This window comes from Ascaphus truei, chromosome 15, assembly GCF_040206685.1.
Source record: "Ascaphus truei isolate aAscTru1 chromosome 15, aAscTru1.hap1, whole genome shotgun sequence".
Taxonomy (NCBI): Eukaryota; Metazoa; Chordata; class Amphibia; order Anura; family Ascaphidae; genus Ascaphus; species Ascaphus truei.
Window position 1 is genome coordinate 36,932,117 of NC_134497.1, and position 19,092 is coordinate 36,951,208.

At 46.4% G+C, this 19,092-nt stretch overlaps 1 protein-coding gene across 3 annotated transcripts in view; it reads left to right on the forward strand.

Annotated features, from left to right (window-relative positions):
- The window catches only part of LOC142466814 (uncharacterized), a 361,963-nt gene that overhangs the window by 311,870 nt on the left and 31,001 nt on the right, over nt 1–19,092 (forward strand). The window contains exons 1-2 of one of the 3 annotated variants that reach the window (XM_075572279.1): nt 14,316–14,441; nt 17,118–17,302. The gene's annotated coding sequence lies outside the window, so the exon portion shown is untranslated. Of the gene's footprint in view, nt 1–14,315; nt 14,442–17,117; nt 17,303–18,720; nt 18,848–19,092 lie in introns of those variants that run through there. The other 2 variants (XM_075572280.1, XM_075572281.1) reach the window with 2 other exon arrangements.

Genomic DNA, 19,092 nt, shown 5'->3' on the forward strand with positions numbered 1-19,092 from the left:
GCCGGTACTCATACCGAAATCATATCATTTGACGTGATGCACTCTCCTGCCATTCCAGTTATCCTAAGCTTACCCTGGCTACAGCAGCACAACCCACGCATTGATTGGAGGGATGGCAAGACAATTCAGTGGGAGCCAGAGTCAGACGCCTCACCATTGCCGGTCATTTCTCCTACCACAGTCCTCACGGGAGTGGAAACGCCCCCGGCTAATGATTCCTCTCTTCCTGAAGCATAAGCGGATTTCATCGACGTGTTTAGCAAGACACAATCAGAGGTTCTACCTCCTCACAGACCTTATGATTGCCCCATTGATCTGGTTCCCAGCGCTGTTCTTCCGAAATGTAAGCCCTACCCCTTGTCTCTCCCTGAAACTGAAGCCATGGCAGCATACATTAAAGAAAACCTTGAAAAAAGATTCATTCGTAATTCTTCGTCCCCCGCTGGTGCCGGTTTCTTTTTTGTCAAAAAGAAAGACGGATCCCTGAGACCATGCATTGATTACCAAGGGCTCAATCTCATCACAGTCAAGAATCGATACCCCTTCCTCTGATCTCCGAACTTTTTGATAGGCTTCAAGAGGCAAAAAAAATTCCAAGCTAGACCTCCGAGGAGCTTACAATCTTGTTTGCATCCGAGAAGGTGATGAATGGAAGACTGCCTTCAATACCAGAAGTGTCCACTACGAGTATCTTGTAATGCCCTTCGGCTTATGCAATGCTCCGGCTATTTTTCAGGATTTTATGAATGATGTCTTCCGTGATGTTCTCAACTCATTCGTAATCGTCTATCTGGACGATATCCTAATTTTTTCTAAAAATCTTCAAGATCATGTCCAGCATACCAGACTCGTTCTCGCTCGCCTTCGTGTCAATAATCTCTACGCTAACCTCGAGAAATGTCTTTTTCATCAAACCTCTACTGCCTTCTTAGGCTATATAATTTAAAATAAAGGATTTTCAATGGAACCTGAAAAACTTAAGGCTGTTTTGGATTGGCCTCAGCCCAACTCTCTCAAAGCCATCCAGCATTTTTTGGGCTTCTCCAATTACTATAGGAAATTCATCCGAAATTTTTCTACCACTGTGGCTCCCATTACTGCCCTTACCAAGAAGGGAGCTGACCCGTCTGTATGGCCTCCGCAGGCCGTCTCGTCCTTCGAAACCCTGAAACAAGCTTTCGTTTCAGCACCCATTCTGCGACATCCCGATGTTAGTCTTCCTTTTACTTTAGAAGTTGATGCGTCTGATTGTGGTGCAGGCGCCATCCTGTCCCAGAGATTCTTCCCTCAAGATAAGCTTCATCCATGCGTTTTTTTTTCAAACAAGTTTTCGCCCGCAGAAAAGAACTATGATGTTGGCAATAGAGAGCTCTTGGCTATCAAGATGGCCTTACAGGAATGACGACATCTCCTGGAAGGCTCCCGCGAACCTATTTCTATATTGACCGATCATAAAAATCTTCTTTATATCAAAAATGCACGTCATCTGGGGTCTCATCAAGCCTGTTGGGCACTATTTTTCTCAAGATTTAATTATACTCTGTGTTATATTCACGGTTCTAAGAACACAAAAGCTGATGCCTTTTCCCGACAATTTTCTCCTGAGGAAAGATCCGAAGAAACCCCTGAAACTATCGTACCCTCTAAGTTTATAATTTCCGCCAACTCATTTGACATTCTCGAAAAGATCGTTCAAGCTCAAACACAAATTACGAGTGGTCTAGAGGTACCGGAAGGAACTTTTTATGCCGCACCCAGGTTTCATCAAAAGATACTAGATGGGGCCACTCTGTCCGTTCAGCCGGCCATCCCGGCTTCAAAAGAACTTTGGATCTTATCAAGCGTACTTTTTGGTAGCCTAATATGGCAAAGATGATTCATGAATTTACTAGTGCTTGTCCAGTATGCGCACAAAACAAGACTCTTCATCAAAGACCCTCAGGCTTGCTCATGCCCTTGCCAGTACCTGAACGTCCATGGTCACATATTTCAATGGATTTCATTGTGGATCTACCCCCTTCCAGAGGGATGAATACCATTTTGGTCATCGTTGACCGTTTTTCAAAACAGGCCCACTTTGTTCCACTCAAAGGACTTTCCTCCTCGCCCACCCTAGCTGATATCTTCACCAAGGAGGTGTTTCGCATCCATGGGATACCTACATCCATAGTCTCGAACCGAGGCACGCAATTTATATCGAAATTTTGGTGTGCTTTCTCCAAGAGGCTTGGCATGGCGCTATCCTTCTCGTCAGGCTATCACCCCCAGACTAATGGGCAGACTGAGAGACTAAATCAAACGCTGGAACAATACCTGCGGTGTTTTATTTCTGATTCCCAGGATAATTGGGTTGACCTGCTACCATGGGCAGAATTTGCAACCAATTCACTTCGTAATGAATCCACGCACGAAACCCCGTTCTTCGTGAATTATGGTTTCCACCCAAGTCGACTGCCAATCTCAAACATTCCGATAGGAGTGCCGGCATCTGATGAATGGGTAACTACTCTTCAGGAGTCATGAATCAAGATTCAGTCCGCGCTTCTTAGCGCCGCTCAGAAATTCAAGTCTCAGGCAGACCACCGTCGTCAACAGGCCCCTAATTACAAGCCAGGGGACCGAGTTTGGCTTTCGTCCAAGAACATCAAGTTGAAGTCTCCGACCCCGAACTTGGCACCCCGATTCTTAGGGCTTTTTCTGATCCAGGAACAAATCAATCCTGTGGCATTTCGTCTGCAACGTCCGTCTTCCATGAGGATTCGAAACGTATTCCACATTTCCTTGCTCAAGCCATTCGTCCAGAGCAAACGGTTCCCTGCAAAGACCCATAAACCCAAACCAGTCACGGTCCAAGGACACCCTGAATTCGAAATCCAGACAATCATGGACTCTCATGTATCCAGAGGAAAGATACAATTTCTTGTTCACTGGGTACCCAAAGAGGACATCCATGCTCCAGTTCCCTTGGATCGCTTCCATAAGAAATTCCCACAGAAGCCTTGGATGGATCGTCCGGAGGTCGATCCTGAAGGGGGGGGGGGTACTGTAAGGAATCGTGGGCCACGTCCCCTGCGACGTGACCCCTCCTTACCCACTACCAGTACTGCAGCTGCTGCTGCCTCTGCCCCTCATCGCTACCCCTGCCGGCGTGCAGCACTTCCTGCTACTCACGACGCGGCCCGCCATCTTGGATTCTCGCGCCGGCGTTACAGAGCGTGCATCTATCCCTGGCACTTGTGACATGCGCACCATGCCTGCCTCTGCCCCAGCTCAGCCCGGGAGTTCTTGCCACGCCTCCTGCACTCTCAGCTGAGCCCTGTTACTCCCAGCCTCTCAGGAGCTGCTCCTTGTCACACCCCCGTCCGGATTGGTGGATTCCGCTTTAAATACCCTGCTCTGTCACTTCCTCCTTGCTCTGAATAGCTCCTTGCTTCCTGTGCAGCCTGGAAACTGTGTCGTGCTCCTGTTTGTCTTTATCCCTACAGATTTGAACCGGCTTGTCTGACTTACCTCTCTGGCAACTGACTTCGGCTTACCCATCACGATTCTTACCTCTCAGACCCTTGGACACGGAAACGGATTTGACTACAGAACTATCTATCCTCCTGAACTCGGCAAGTACAACGACTATTCTAAATCTTAATCCAGGCCTGGCCACGCTACAACCACATCCCGGACCCGCTCCCTCTGCTGTCGGTGTGTACATTCAACATCCCACCTCAGTACAGGGGACTGGCCTGGTCTGCGGGCTGCACAGCGTGACAATACTTATACATTGACTGTAACCTTCCTGCAAGGAGGTTTCTTCCTGTTAATGATGAAGCCCACTTAACATCATGCAACTATTTATATACACAGTTTCAATATAGATTGCAACAAAAGGATGCAGAAGAGTAACAGAATAATAATATGATCGTAGTATATAAACACATACTAATTAAAAAACAAACCATACCCCCCCCCCCCCATCCTTAAATCAAATAAACAACAACATTTGGCATATAGTCTATATGGAAAAACTCTCAGCCTATCTGAACGTCTCTACCTCACAATTCTCTAATATTTGGGCTCCTTGGTTCCGTCATGCAGGTATATCCCCATATATAGACTAGAATACTTTGAACAGAGTGATACATGTGGTATTTAAATTGTCGAATACAGTGCGATATTGGTACAAATGCTACCCCTTCCCCCCTCCTCTGTTCTCCCTCCTCTCTATTGTTCCACAACCAGTTTATTTGTATTACTGTATCCCTTTTCCTTTTGTGTAGTATGTTGTGTTTACCTAATTTTGTATGTTTGAAAATGCTCAATAAAAACTTATGGGAAAAAAAAAAAAAAAACATACAAAAAACATACAATACCGAGAAGAAAAAAAAATGAAAAGAATGATACATAAGTGTATCTTATTATTCAAAGAATCCAAAAAGGAAAATTAAAAAACACTAACTAGTTCTACAGCACTAAAAACATATACAGTCATGTGAAAAATAAAGTTCACCCTCTTTGAGTTCCATGGTTTTACATATCAGGACAAAATAACAATCACCTGTTTCTTAGCAGGTCTTACAATTAGGTAAATACAACCTCAGATGAACAACAACACGACATACTGTATTACACAGTGTCATGATTTATTTAACAAAAATAAAGCCAAAATGGAGAAGCTATGTGTGAAAAACTAAGTACACCCTTACTGCTTCCATAGGAATTAAGATGCTAAGTAGCAGACAGGTGCTGCTAATCAAATGCCCTTGTTTAATTGATCATCAGCAAGTGTGACCACCTCTATAAAAGCAAAAAGTTTTAGTAGTTTGTTGGCTGGACCTTAAGAGAGCTGTGCATAAACAAATGCCCACAAACCTCAATAAACTGAAGCAATGTTGTAAAGAAGAGTGGGCCAAAATTTCTCCACAACGTGAGAGACTGATAAAGTCATACAGAAAACGATTACTTCAAGTTATTGCTGCTAAAGGTGGTTCTACAAGCTATTGAATCATAAGGTGTACTTAGTTTTTCACACATGGCTCCTCCATTTTGGCTTTATGTTTGTTAAATAAATCATGACACGTGTAATATGTCATGTGTTGTTGTTCATCTGAGGTTCTATTTATCTAATTTTAAGACCTGCTAAGGACGTTATTATGTTATTATGTACTGATATGTAAAACCATAGAATTAAAAGAGGGTGTACTTTCCTTTCACACCATTGTATATATACACACACACATATACATATATATAAAAACAAACAGAAGCACAAGCTCCATAGCATGTAACTGTTTAAACAATAGGGTACATTTAATAAAATCAGCAGCCCAAAGGAAATGCACTTACAGGATTAGAAAAAAGCAACCATACGTGGGAGAGAAATCTCTGTGTGAAGACATCAACGGGGGTGGAGGAGTCCAAGATAGATAGGATGCACCTGAACAGCTCGTGGCCACTACCAACTCCTGTACCGAGCTGGCGCCAAATTGCTATGGCTGTCAGTGCGTCCGCGTCCTCTGCTCCTGCATAGATAGGTGCCAGCACTTGGAAATTCAGATGACTGGATCGCTAGGATGCCCAGGACTCTGTGTGCACGCACCCGCACGTGATGACGTCACCAGCCCTACGCGTTTCGTCTGATAGGCCAATAACAGCCAATGAAATAGTGAGAATAGCTCTACATCATTCAGCCTATGTGGTTACTGATTCAACATAATACAATGATTGATAAAGTTATATATACATTAATAACCATAATACTTACACAATAAACCATATTAATACATTGGATAGCGACCCCCCCCAGCCATAGGCGGGGGGTTTCATGAGCGGGGGGGGAAGGCCTTCCCCCCTCTGGCCCGCCCCCGCATTGCCCTCCCCTGTCCAGGGGAGGAGCCAACCGTGGCCTCTTAAGGCCAAGCTGGCGGGGGCAAGTCCTCTTTGCCTCCCGCCAGCGAATTGAACGTCCCTCTCCTCCCCTGCAGGTTAAATTAAGGTAAGGCCCCGAAAGGGGGGTCAATCCTGGGCACTCCCCCCTCCTGTATAGCCGCGATTTTTGAATCGGAGGTGAGGGGGGAGGCGGGATGTAGGGAGGAGAGTGACCCCGTAGTGTAGCTGCCTGTCCCCATCCTCCATCTGTGGCGCGCAGCATGGAGCTGGGGACTTAAGCCTGTACCGCGGCGGCTGCAGGCGGGGAGGGGTGGTCTCGGGGGATGGAGGGGGTCTCGGGGAATGGAGGGGGTCTCGGGGGATGGAGGGGGTCTGGCGGTTTTTTTCCCCCGCTTCTCCTGGGGGTGGGGGCTACCTGCTCCCGCAGCGTTGTGCGGGCGGATGCCTCCTCCATCCTACCCTCGATCTCTGCAGTGGATGCCCGGCGGGGAGGGGCAGAAGGGTGCTAGTTGCGGGGAAAGGGGGGGCGGCCGAGGCATGCTTCCCGCGCGGAAATTCGCCGCGTGTGGACCATGCGGGCGGCGGAAGGGGGTGCGGGCACCACGTGGTGCGGGCCTTCCTTCTCCCCCCCTTTTCGTTTAGGGGTCTCGGGGCAGAGGGGTTGTGGTGGACCAGCCAGCCATGCGGCTGGAGATGCGGCTGCTCCCGCGGCCCCCCCTCCCACACCTGTGGGGTCGTTAAAATGTATGCGTGAGGAGGGCTGTACAGGGGGGACCGGCCGGGATAAATCTATAATAAATAAATAACGTGGTATGGGTATATGTGTGTGGTATGGGTATATATATATGTGTGTGTGTGGTATGGGTATATATGTATATATGTGTGTGGTATGGGTATATATATATATATATATATATATATATATATATATATATATATATATATTATATATATATATATATATATATATATATATATATATATATATATATATATATATATATATATATATATATATATATATATATATATATATATTATATATATAAAAAATAGAAGAAAAGAAGCGCCAAATCCTAGTGCATTACTGTGCAAACTTAATAAATTTAATGCCCAAAAATCTCAATAAAAATGAACTCACAAACATAGAACAATTAAAAGCATTTTATGAGATATACTCATGCTCCAAGGACCAGGAAAACGCTGCTTGACTGCTGTCTTGGCTCCGTCACACCTCTGGATCTGAATGCTGCCTTTGCTGTTCACCAATAGCAGGAACTGACGTTTTTGGCACTCCGCAGTGATCTCTCCCCGGGTATACACCGACAGATGCTTTTTTGTTCCCACCGGGGACGATGGATATCGCGGACCAGCGGATGACGTCACAAAGATGGCGGAGGGTACCGGACCGATTGAATTCAAAGCAGTTCTGGAGCAGGCGTTTGTGAAGGTCCACTGCACACCTTCCCTACGCGTTTCATCAGATGGACTGACTTCTTCAGGGGTGGGCTCTGGGTGTGTGGTGTAAAGTATATATACACACCCACGAGTCCAATTAAGTAGATTAGTTGATAGGCAAAACAATGTGTGGGCAATTTGCATGATTGAATAGTCCCATAGGTTAGATGTTTGAACACCTGATAATAGGTATTCACAATTACATATATGCCAACACATGATAACATAATATAAAAATGATAACACTAATAATAATAAATGTATTAAAACAAACTAACAGTTGATGTCCTGACTTGATTTAAATGACCAAAGAGTGTATCTAGAGATGTCAAATGCCCCATTGCATATAATTAAACAGAGACGATAAAAAATAATAATTTACACTTAGTGAGTATGGCTTGAGGAGGGTAGATCTGATAACAACATATAATACTAGAGAGTTGATTGAATTTATATGGTATTTAGTTATATAATTATAATTGATACTAGCTAACTGTGTCTAAATTTAGCTATTTGTGGATATAAAAAAATCAATGTGTAGTTGAACAATGCCTAAAAATAGTATGATCTAATATTACCAAATGGATTTTGTGACAGAAAATAGGTGATGATTATATTAACCCTACATACTAGTCTATTAACCCATTGTTTGGGAATTATATTATTTGCGGATGTTTGGAGATTCCTCTAATAATGGAGATCTAAGATTAAATGAACATACTGATCTCCCTATAAGACAGAAACAGCGTGGAAGAGAACAACATGAAATTAATGTTGAAAAAATTCAAAACCAATTTATCAAACTGGATTTAGTGAAAAATATATTAAAAAATATATATATATTTGGAAGTTTAGACTGGACATGTATCCTAGGTCACATGTATAACAAACCTAGCAAGCCTGCATGGTGCAGCCAATCACCCAACACTCCTCAGTGTCTGTGGGGGGAAGAGGGGGGGGAAAGGGGGAAGGGAGAAAGGAAGGACAGGAGGGGGGGGGAGGGGGGGAAGGATGGGGCGGGGGTAGAAGGGATATGGTGTTGAGTGTTGTGAATGGTGGTGTCTAGTGAATAATTAATATAGAATTGATGTATAGTATCAATGATAAGTGCAAAAACAATGTGAACAAATATAAATATATACAATTTGTATAATTGTGTATGTGACTACTAGTGATATTTGACTTACAAAAATATATATATGCGTGGGTATATATGTGGAGATACGTATAGGTATTTATGGGTGTTATGTGCAGGTATGTGGGTGTGTATGTATATGTGGATAGGGGTATGTATAAATATGTATATACGTATGTGTATTTATACGTAGGTGCATATATATGTATATACAGTTTGTTAGGATGCGCAAACAGACATAGGTGTTTGTGGGTTTACACGTGTATATATGTATATATATGTGTAGGTATGTGTGTATATAGGCATGTATACGTAGGTGGATATATATGCATGTATAGGCTAGTTCAGCCGCTCTTAGTGGTTGCGGCCCTAGGCGCGAAGGGGTGGGCGCTTCACGGTCTGCCCCCGCAGTTAAAGTTTCGGCGCGGGGGGGCACGCTGATGCGCAGGTGTGTGTGCGGGTATATATATATATATATGTATACGGGTACGTATATATGTATGTGTACATGGGTGCATGTAAATCTGTGCATACTTATGTGTATGTAGGCATGTATGTGTATGCGTATGGGCACACGTAGATGCGCGCGTGTGTGTGGGCACACGCAGATGCGCGCGTGTGTGTGGGCACATGTAGATGCACATGTGTGTGGGCACACGTAGATGTCAATGGAGCTCTTTATCTAGTGACATTATAAACTATATAAATATACTGTAGTATTTATTAGATGATAAATACTTGTTAATGGGAATCACAATGTTTAGCATTTATGCTTGGTTACTTTTATCTGAATTCCCCAATTAATTCATGTGGAAGGGGTGCAGGTGCGTATGGGTGCACATGGATGCGCGAGTGGGTTGTGGTGCACGTGGATGCGCATGTGCGTATGGGCGCACGTGGATGCGCGCGTGTGTATGGTCGCACGTAGATGCGCGCGTGTGTATGGTCGCACGTAGATGCGCGCGTGTGTATGGGCGCGCGTAGATGTGTATGGGCGCGCGTAGATGCGTATGGGCACGTGTATGCGCGTGAGTGTATGGGCGCACGTGGATGCGCGCGTGTGTATGGGGGCACACTTAAATGCGTAAATGCGCGCGTGTGTATATGGACACACGTAAATGCGCGCGTGTGTATATGGGCACACGTAAATGCGCGCGTGTGTCTATGGGCACACGTAAATGCGCGCGTGTGTATATGGGCACACGTAAATGCGCGCGTGTGTATAAGGGCACACGTAAATGCGCGCGTGTGTATAAGGGCACACGTAAATGCGCGAGTGTGTATAAGGGCACACGTAAATGCGCGCGTGTGTATAAGTGTACACGTAAATGCGCGCGTGTGTATAAGGGCACACGTAAATGCGCGCGTGTGTATAAGGGCACACGTAAATGCGCGCTTGGGTATAAGGGCACACGTAAATGCGCGCGTGGGTATAAGGGCACACGGAAATGCGCGCGTGTGTATAAGGGCACACGGAAATGCGGGCGTGTGTATATGGGCGCACGGAAATGCGGGCGTGTGTATATGGGCACACGGAAATGCGGGCGTGTGTATATGGGCACACGGAAATGCGCGTGTGTGTATATGGGCACACGGAAATGCACGCGTGTGTATATGGGCACACGGAAATGCGCGCGTGGGTATATACGGGCACACGGAAATGCGCGCGTGGGTATATACGGGCACACGGAAATGCGCGCGTGGATATATATGGGCACAAGGAAATGCGCTCGTGGGTATATATGGGCACACGGAAATGCGTGCGTGGCTGCTGTGGGGGACTGCGTAGCTGCTATAGGCTTAGAACAGTTTGTCGAGCGCACACGCAGCGTTGAGTAGCTCAGGGCCCAGTTAAGCGAGCATTCCCCCCCCACACAGCAGCATGGCATCGATGGCAGAGAAGTTCCGCCTTCTTCAAGCCGAGGCGGGAAACCATGACGAGGCATGGCTGGACCGGCGGCTGCGGGCATTGTTCTCAGCAAGACCAGCACGTGGCACTAAGGCCGCTTCCCACAGGAAGGGGACGCGGAGGGCGCTGCAGCACAACGCGTCAGGTGACAGTCCTCAGTCAGCATTGCGCGCTAGACAGGCGGCAGGCAGAGAGGTCGCGCTCCACAGGAACGGAGCGCGGAGGGTGCTGCAGTGCAAGGCGGCAGGCGAAGTTCAGCAACCGCGCGCAGGGCAGCAGCCTTCCGTCACGGTACCGCAAGTCAGGGCGTCACAGCGGCCAGGTCGGGCTCCAGCGATGGTGGGGAGGACTTCGACCGCTTGGACGCAGGACAAGGCAGATCGGCGCGCAGGTCGGCCCGCCAAGGAGGGGCGGCGACTTCCAGCCACCGTGACGCAGAATAGGGCGTCACGGCACGCCACACGGCCGCCCGTTGCTGACGTGGGCGGTGTCACTGTCAGGATTTCGCCTGCAAAGTCGGCAGGACCAAGGAGACCAGGACGGCCAACCGCGGTTGGTGCCAGCGTTTTTCGGAGAGCGGAGAACCCAGGAGGGTTTGACTACGCGGAGCCGGCATCGGGCGAAGGGCGAACCAGGTCGCTGCCCAGGTCTCTTCCTCCCAGGAAGCCACAGATGGGTAAGAAACCTGCGGCGTTAAAGAGGGGGCGGCTGCGCGACAGGACAAACGCTTTTAGGTGTTGGCTGGCATCACAGGTGGTCCGCACAGAGCACGAGGGCACAGGCGAGGCTGCAGGGAGGGACATTCCAGGGGGTGCAGCAGGCATAAGGCAGGCAACGCCAGGGCTATCCCAGGATCCATCGACGCTGAGTGCAGCAGGGAAGGAGAACTTCACGGCAGCTGAAGGCTTTGGAGCCACAGGCGTCAGTCTCCTTCGGTGCAGGGACTTCAACGGGGACAGGTGAGGCAGGCGCAGCTTTAGGAGTTGCAGCTGCATGGGGGGTGCACATCGGCGACGGGGCAGCGGCATCAAACCTCGCCACGACAGCCTCCAGCATGACACCGGTGTCTCCTTCTACGGCCGGGGTCGTCGGCACCGCTTGTTCCCTTCCCATTGCAGCCGGGGTCCCGGGTTTATTAGCTCCCCCAGCCTCATCGACCCCGGTGTCTCTTCTCACGGCCGGGGTCTCGGGCGCCGTTTCAACGCCAAAGGTAGCGCTTCCGGCAGGGGCCTTTTCAACTCCACAGTTGTGCATCACTAATGAGTTGGGCACACATTTGACAAAGGAAGAAAAGGAGACTATTTGGGCGGGGGATTTTGTGGAAATCCTGTCGCTACTACCCGATTACAGGGAGGCACTGGCGCGATCTGATAAGGGGGAGGCTAGGAAAGACAACGTCGAGAAGCATCTCTTCCCGCGCACGTACGCCAATTGGGCCCGTGCCTTTAGAATATTAGCCGCGGTAATCGGAGAGAAGTCTCCCCACTTATGTTCGACGCTGTTTAAGTATGAGGATATGATAGGGGAAGCCCATCAGAGACACGGGGGTAAGGGTTGGTGGGTTTATGATGAGAGGTTTAGGCAGAAGATGGCGGCGCACAAAGGGAAAGTAACTTGGGACATGAAAGAGACAGACCTATGGATTGACTTGATTGGCCTATCCGACAAGTCGACGCCTTTTCAGGGAGGGGCGGAGGCGGGACGCGCTTACGCGAATACGGACAAACAGGGCAATACCCGCCAGAGGTTGTGCTGGGCCTTTAACGACGGGCGGTGCACATATGCAAACTGTCGTTTCAAGCACCAATGCACCACTTGTGGAGAGGCTCATCCGCAGGCAAAATGCCTTAAGAACAGGGGGCGCGGTTCCAGGGGCTCCACACAGCGATGCCAGGAGGCCGGTGACGCCGACATTATTGGAAGGATGACAGGGTTAGTCTGTTTTTCAACATTTGAAGCAACACTTTTCAATGCGGCATTTACTAGGTTGGGGCAATCATTAGCATTCTTTGAGCATTGCGAGTAGGGGAGCTAGTCTGCGCTTCTAGGAAGGGGGGCGGGGGCCTGCAAGCGGGGGCGTGGGCAGGTTTGTTGCGCAGTGCGGGGGCTGGGGGATAAGACACCCGGATTTAGATGCTAGCGCAGGGGGTTTGTTGATGGCAGATGGGGTACACATGTCAGAGGTGGGGATAGACCTGTTTAATCTCAGTCTACAGGAGGGATGGGAGAGGGTCCTGGAGTGGTTGGCGGCACGACCCTAGTTTAAGGGGGGTTAAATAGGGCCGTCGGTGGCGGCTCGTGGGGGGTAGGTGCTTGTTCTCGCCAGACTGGAGCTGGGCCGTTTGAGCCCGGGGGGAGCACGAGTGGGCGAGGTCAGATATTCATGACGTCGATAACCCGCTCGCGCAGACGGCAGCGGCGCGGGGCCGGCTGACCCTCCCCTCCCCCTCCTGGGGAAAGTACAATCTGGCGAGGAGTGGCATTTACCCCTCGTAGTTTATGTATTAATAAAATAGCCGCGGCCAATTTTACCTCCAGTTTACCGTCTCCTGTCGTTATTTCGGTTATGTAAGGGGACAAAGCGGTAGGCGGGAAGGGGTTCATGACCGGGGGGGGGCGGCCTTCCCCCCTCTGGCCCGCCCCCGCATCGCCCTCCCCTGTCCAGGGGAGGAGCCAACCGTGGCCTCTTAAGGTCAAGCTGGCGGGGGCAAGTCCTCTTTGCCTCCCGCCAGCGAATTCCCACCCACCCGTCCCCTTAATTAGGTTGGGGCAATCTAGCAGTAACCGTTAACGAAGCGTGGGCGGGGGATTTGTAACATGGGACATGTACTTTATGCGATGTTAATGCTTCTCTGTTCCGTTGCAGTATGGAAGTCTGTTACTCTGCTGATCGTGAAAGGAACAAGGTTCCAAGCAGGAGGGGTCGTTGACCGGCTTTGCCTTTGTCGCGGCGGCTCGTGGGGGGTAGGTGCTTGGTCTTGCCAGACTGGAGCTGGGCCGTTTGAGCCCGGGGGGAGCACGAGTGGGCGAGGTCAGATATTCATGACGTCGATAACCCGCTCGCGCAGACGGCAGCAGCGCGGGGCCGGCTGACCCTCCCCTCCCCCTCCTGCGGAAAGTACACTCTGGCGAGGAGTGGCATTTACCCCTCGTAGTTTATGTATTAATAAAATAGCCGCGGCCAATTTTACCTCCAGTTTACCGTCTCCTGTCGTTATTTCGGTTATGTAAGGGGACAAAGCGGGCGGGGGGGGAACCGCCTGACCGCCTCCCTGGTCATGTTCACACCAAGAACACTAAGAATATCCCAACTAATAGTTAATAAGAAACTCTCCCAAATCGTGACATACATAAAAATCATCCTATTGAAACCAATCCTACATTCATCAAATATGGAAATATTACCAAAGAATTGGAACCTTTCACTATAACTAAAATGAACTAAAAATCACTTATAACATAAATCAAAATGTAAATATACATATAACCCCTGTGTGTAGTGGGAACAATTCAACACCAACAAGAAATAATCATATTTACTTAATAAAAGAAACTTGAAAAATAATACATAAAATATATGTATACATAGACAATCCTATAAAGGGAATTAATAGTAATATTTTAAAAAAACAATATAAACTTTAATACAATTAAACATATAAATTGAATGTTATAAAAAAAAGTATATAAAGTTGTATAAAAAGGAACTGATATTAACTCTATTTTAAAGTATAGGCAACTTCTTGTGTACTAGAGTGTTCTCTCTCTCTCTCTCTCTCTCTCTCTCTCTCTCTCTCTCTCTCTCTCTCTCTCTCTTCTAAAGGGAGTGTGGAGTCCAGCGTAGTTAAAGTACACCTACAGACTGGGGTCCCCTCCTCCCCCCTCCTTCCCCTCCTCCCCCCCCGCACCACTCTTCCAATCGGTGCATCGCTTTGGCTTGTGAGTTAAGCAGGTTGTCATACAGTAGGATCACTACCGGAACAGCATAATCGTGGCTTTCTTGTACGAGGATACTGAGCTGAGGACTCCCTGCTGCTACGGCTCACGAGCTAATTATTGGTGAGATCACACTAAGCAATTCTTATATTCATCTACTTTACTGGAACTGCCTTAAGAATTCCATTTTCTCCTCCTTGGGCTTTATTTGTGATTATACATCCCATATTCATCTGTCCGATCTCCCCTCATTGAGTTAGTCCCAATGTTTATGGTGTGTCTGTTAGTAACAGGTTTTTTCCTCTATTGATTACTACTGTAGCTTGTGGTGGGTCTTTTTGTCTTTTAATCATTATAGTTTTTATTCTTTTTTTATGCTTAATTTATCTCAAATGGTTTATCAAACTAGGGGCATTTATTATCTGATATAATACATTTTGAGCCGAATCTTTGCCGATTGATCACAGGAGAATGGATCGATATGCAACTTAGCTAATCACTTGTCAGTGTTTAGATTGCATTGATGCGCATATCGAAGGGGATTTTTTTTTTTTTTTTTAAGGCAGCTTGAACTGCTGCTTTAAATCCAACCTAGCTGCGGAAAACATGAAATCACTTGGAGTACAAGACTTCCCTGAAAAGGATCAAATCACCATTTAACCCTTTGGGTGCCCTTTTGATGTAGCTGCTATGTCACCGTGTCTAAGCCCATGATGTAATAGCTACGTCATAGTAATCCTGCTGGTTTTCCTAGGGGAGATGTCATTCTGTGCTCCTGTGCAGGGCAGGACGGATCTATCACTACGTGGGATAGAAGGGAGGGGGTCTCCCCGTCTGTTCTGTCATCAGTGAGGGAGCGATCACGTAACTCCTCCGTCACTCAAAGGGTTAAAATAACTGTTTTACTTATTTGTGTATTGTGAAAGAAATCCTGTTCTGTATTTCTCCAGGAATATTTGTGTTTGACTAATGAGAACATTATAATTACTTTGTTTTCTATGGAAACGTTATGGTTTTTTGTTTGCTAAAGTCTCTCCCTCTCTCTCCCTATTTGTGTATTGTGATATCCTGTTGTTTATTTCTCCAGGAACATTTATGTGTTTGACTAATGAGGGCACAATAATTACTTTGTTTTCTACGGAAATGTTATTTTTTTTGTTTTCTAAACGGGTTTTTTTAACTTGACAACTGACATTTAACCTATTAAATATGCCATTGTTGTTGGTTCACTTTCTTCCTAGGAGGGACTGCCCCTTTAAATACCATTTTCCTACTCTGCTTCAGTTTAAATAAATCCTGAGATTACAAACCCATAAGAGTTTGTACAATCAGCCTTTTCTCCTTGCTACTGTAGCTATCCTAAGTGCTCCTTTTCCTCTGTCCCCACACAATTCTTTCCCCGTCTTAGGAACGCAGGGCCACTTTTTTCAAAGCCTTTTTTAACCAGAGGCAGCTACTGACATTATGGATAACTTTGGTTCCTGTCACCTACACTACTTTACCTAGTTTACTGGGCAGCTAATGGCACATCTATATTCTCCAGACTATTACTCTGTGACCATTACCATCACTTATTGTCTTTCCAAAAACTTGCAAAACCTCCCGGAACTACTGAAGTTACAGAAATATTCCTTTAGTTTATCCCCCAAACAGCTTGTCAAATTATTTCCCCAGTACCCACTCAAGAGAAGAGTTACCACATGGTTTCTCTTACTGTGTTTCTATTGCTGTTTGTGTTCTGTATCCCCCTTCCTCCCACACCCTTTATTTGCCTCCCAGGTACTGATCTGCAGGTGGTTATTTTTCCTTATCCACTTTGCCTCCTCTGTTTACCAAACACTAGATTCACTAAAGTGCAATAGCCTCAATTGCACTTTAACAGCCACTCAAGTAAATGGCAATGAGCATGTGATCACAGCAGCTCTTTGCACCTCTCCCCTCACTCCTGTCTTCTCCTCACAGCCTTGTTCAGCACCATTGCTGCCCGTATGTCGCCTTACACGGCCTGTTCAAAGAATGTTCAGACAAATAGGACTGAGGAGACAATAGGAAAAAGGATGGATGTAAGACTTCATGTGCGCTCTCACCTTTTAATTCTCCTGCTTTAATAGTATGATGCCCTCCTTCTCTAAATCAGAGACATCAAGGCCATGCTGCCTTCCTCAGAGGTGTGCTTGGCATGATACCTTTTCATACTGACTCCTTTTAAGCTTTAAACAGCATTTCTGTATTTGATCATATATGTTCATGACCCTGCACTTGAGCATAATGTTACACTTTTCTTACAGGGGCTGGTTACACTTTTTTAGTTTTAGTTTTCTTATTCAAGCCCAAACCGACATTGTTACCTCATTAGACTGTGGCTCAAGGCTTTTTCAAAAGTTTCCAAATCGGTCCAGGGCCTGTTATACGCTCAGGTTGCTAATGGAACACATTCCTGCTACATCACCTTGTTACATCAACCCCACTTTCTGTTTATTCCACCGGAAGAAAACTCACCTTTGTGTCACTTGTGTCATCGTGAGGACTTTTTAATTACAACAGTGTTTTTTTGTTTTGTTTTTAAGTAATAAGAAAGTAGTTACTGGTGGGGCCTGTGGCTCCCATTCCTTTCAAACTGTGGGTATATACAAGTGAGCCATCGTATATACATTGCTCTCCATTAACTTGTGTTCGCCTCAAAAACTGTAGAGAAGAAAGAAAAGACAAGTCACATTAGTAACAACCTGTATCTTTTTTCAGTTCTTCCTTTATAAAATAGACATTACTTTGAGACCTCACTAACTGTCCCAATTTTAGGTTTGTAAATTGTGCGAGAAACGAGGAAGAACAGAACCTTGTGGCGTTGCAGTACCACAGGAAAATCTACTACAGAATCTGCACAGATCTCCCCCCACACACAGAGCTCCTGGTATGGAAATGAATATGGAAAGAACTTGGTATCAATTGGGATACGCTGTGGAAAAGTAACGCGCCAGCACTAGGTAATCAGGAATATGTATGTTGTGTGGTTTTTACATCTCTATTGTCTTATTACTGATGTTAAATTGCAAATATTGAAAGATCTGCATATACCATTACTTGACAACTAGAACTTAATATCACTAAACCTGTGATAACTAAAAATGCTGGGTTACCGCCCATAGAAAAGTGCCTTATTATTATCGTGCAATTAATCAGCGTTGCAGCGCCAAAAATAAAGCACTTTTTATCAGACCCGTTAAAAGCATCAGATCTGATAAAAAAAACAGACATAATATCACATTTTGAAGTAAAAACTGCCATACATCAAGTTCCGATATTTATTAGAACGGCACAAATACCGCAAATATTTGATCACCTACTCCAGGCTGGCTTTAGCCCTGTGTTTCCTATGTATATAATGGCCAATATATGGCCCGTTATATACATAGGTAAGATAAGCTAAACCAACATTTTAAACTAGGATGGGGAGGGGAATGAAACAGATGACAAACTAAATAGAATATATGAGGGAACAAGGGGTTATGGAGGTTGTGGTTGTTTGCAAATGCATGAAGATAAGAGCAAACAGGTCGTGGATAATGAGAGTTTATTGTTACCTCTATAATGATTGGCAGCTGCCACACTTCTAGACACACCCCTGATGAAGTCAGAACTTGATCTGCCGAAACGTGTAGGGTCTATGTCACTTTGAAGCCCCCATCACCAGCTGTAGAGGATTTTCCACTAACAGGCACTGTGGAACGGGAGACCAGAGGAGTAAGGCGCGGGCGCGCATCTGTGCGAATGTGCGTGCACGCATTTTTTGTGTATGCTGTGAGCGAAGGTACTGTGTGTGTGTGTATGTGTGTGTGTATAGATTGTGTGAGTTAATAATGTATTACATAATATTTTTCAAATAAATAGCTCAATAAAAAATATTTTTTTTAATTCAACTTTGACACAGACACACATACATACATTACAGCGCCGGTAGCGGGGCGAAATCATTCTTTTCTCCGTCTTCCTCCCCTGTCGTCCACGCTCACTGCCGTGCATGTGGCACAATTATAGAAAGGCTGACTAACCTCAGCCAATTATCGGTGCTGCGCGTGCAGCCACTATATAACAGCCCATACAGAGCTACAGAGCTGTGGCATGTGTATCCAGCTAACGGAGTGAAGCAAGGCATCCAGCTACTCCTGGAATCAGCGTTTCATCTAAAGGGAGTGTGGAGTCCAGCGTAGTTAAAGTACACCTACAGACTGGGGTCTGACTGGGTGGTCAACTCCCTCCCCTCCTCCCCCCCCTTCCCCTCCTTTCCTCCCCCCCTTTCCCCTCCTCCCTCTCCCCCCCTTCCCCTCCTCCCCCCTCACTCCCCTCACCCCCTCACCACTCTTCCCCCCCCCCCCCGCACCACTCTTCCAATCGGGGCATCGCTTTGGCTTGTGAGTTAGCAGGTTGTCATACAGTAGGATCACTACCGGAACAGCATAATCGTGGCTTTCTTGTACGAGGATACTGAGCTGATGGGCTCCCTGCTGCTACGGCTCACGAGCTAATTATTGGTGAGATCACACTAAGCAATTCTTATATTCATCTACTTTACTGGAACTGCCTTAAGAATTCCATTTTTCTCCTCCTTGGGCTTTATTTGTGATTATACATCCCATATTCATCTGTCCGATCTTCCCTCATTGAGTTAGTCCCAATGTTTATGGTGTGTCTGTTAGTAACAGGTTTTTTCCTCTATTGATTACTACTGTAGCTTGTGGTGGGTCTTTTTGTCTTTTAATCATTATCGTTTTTATTC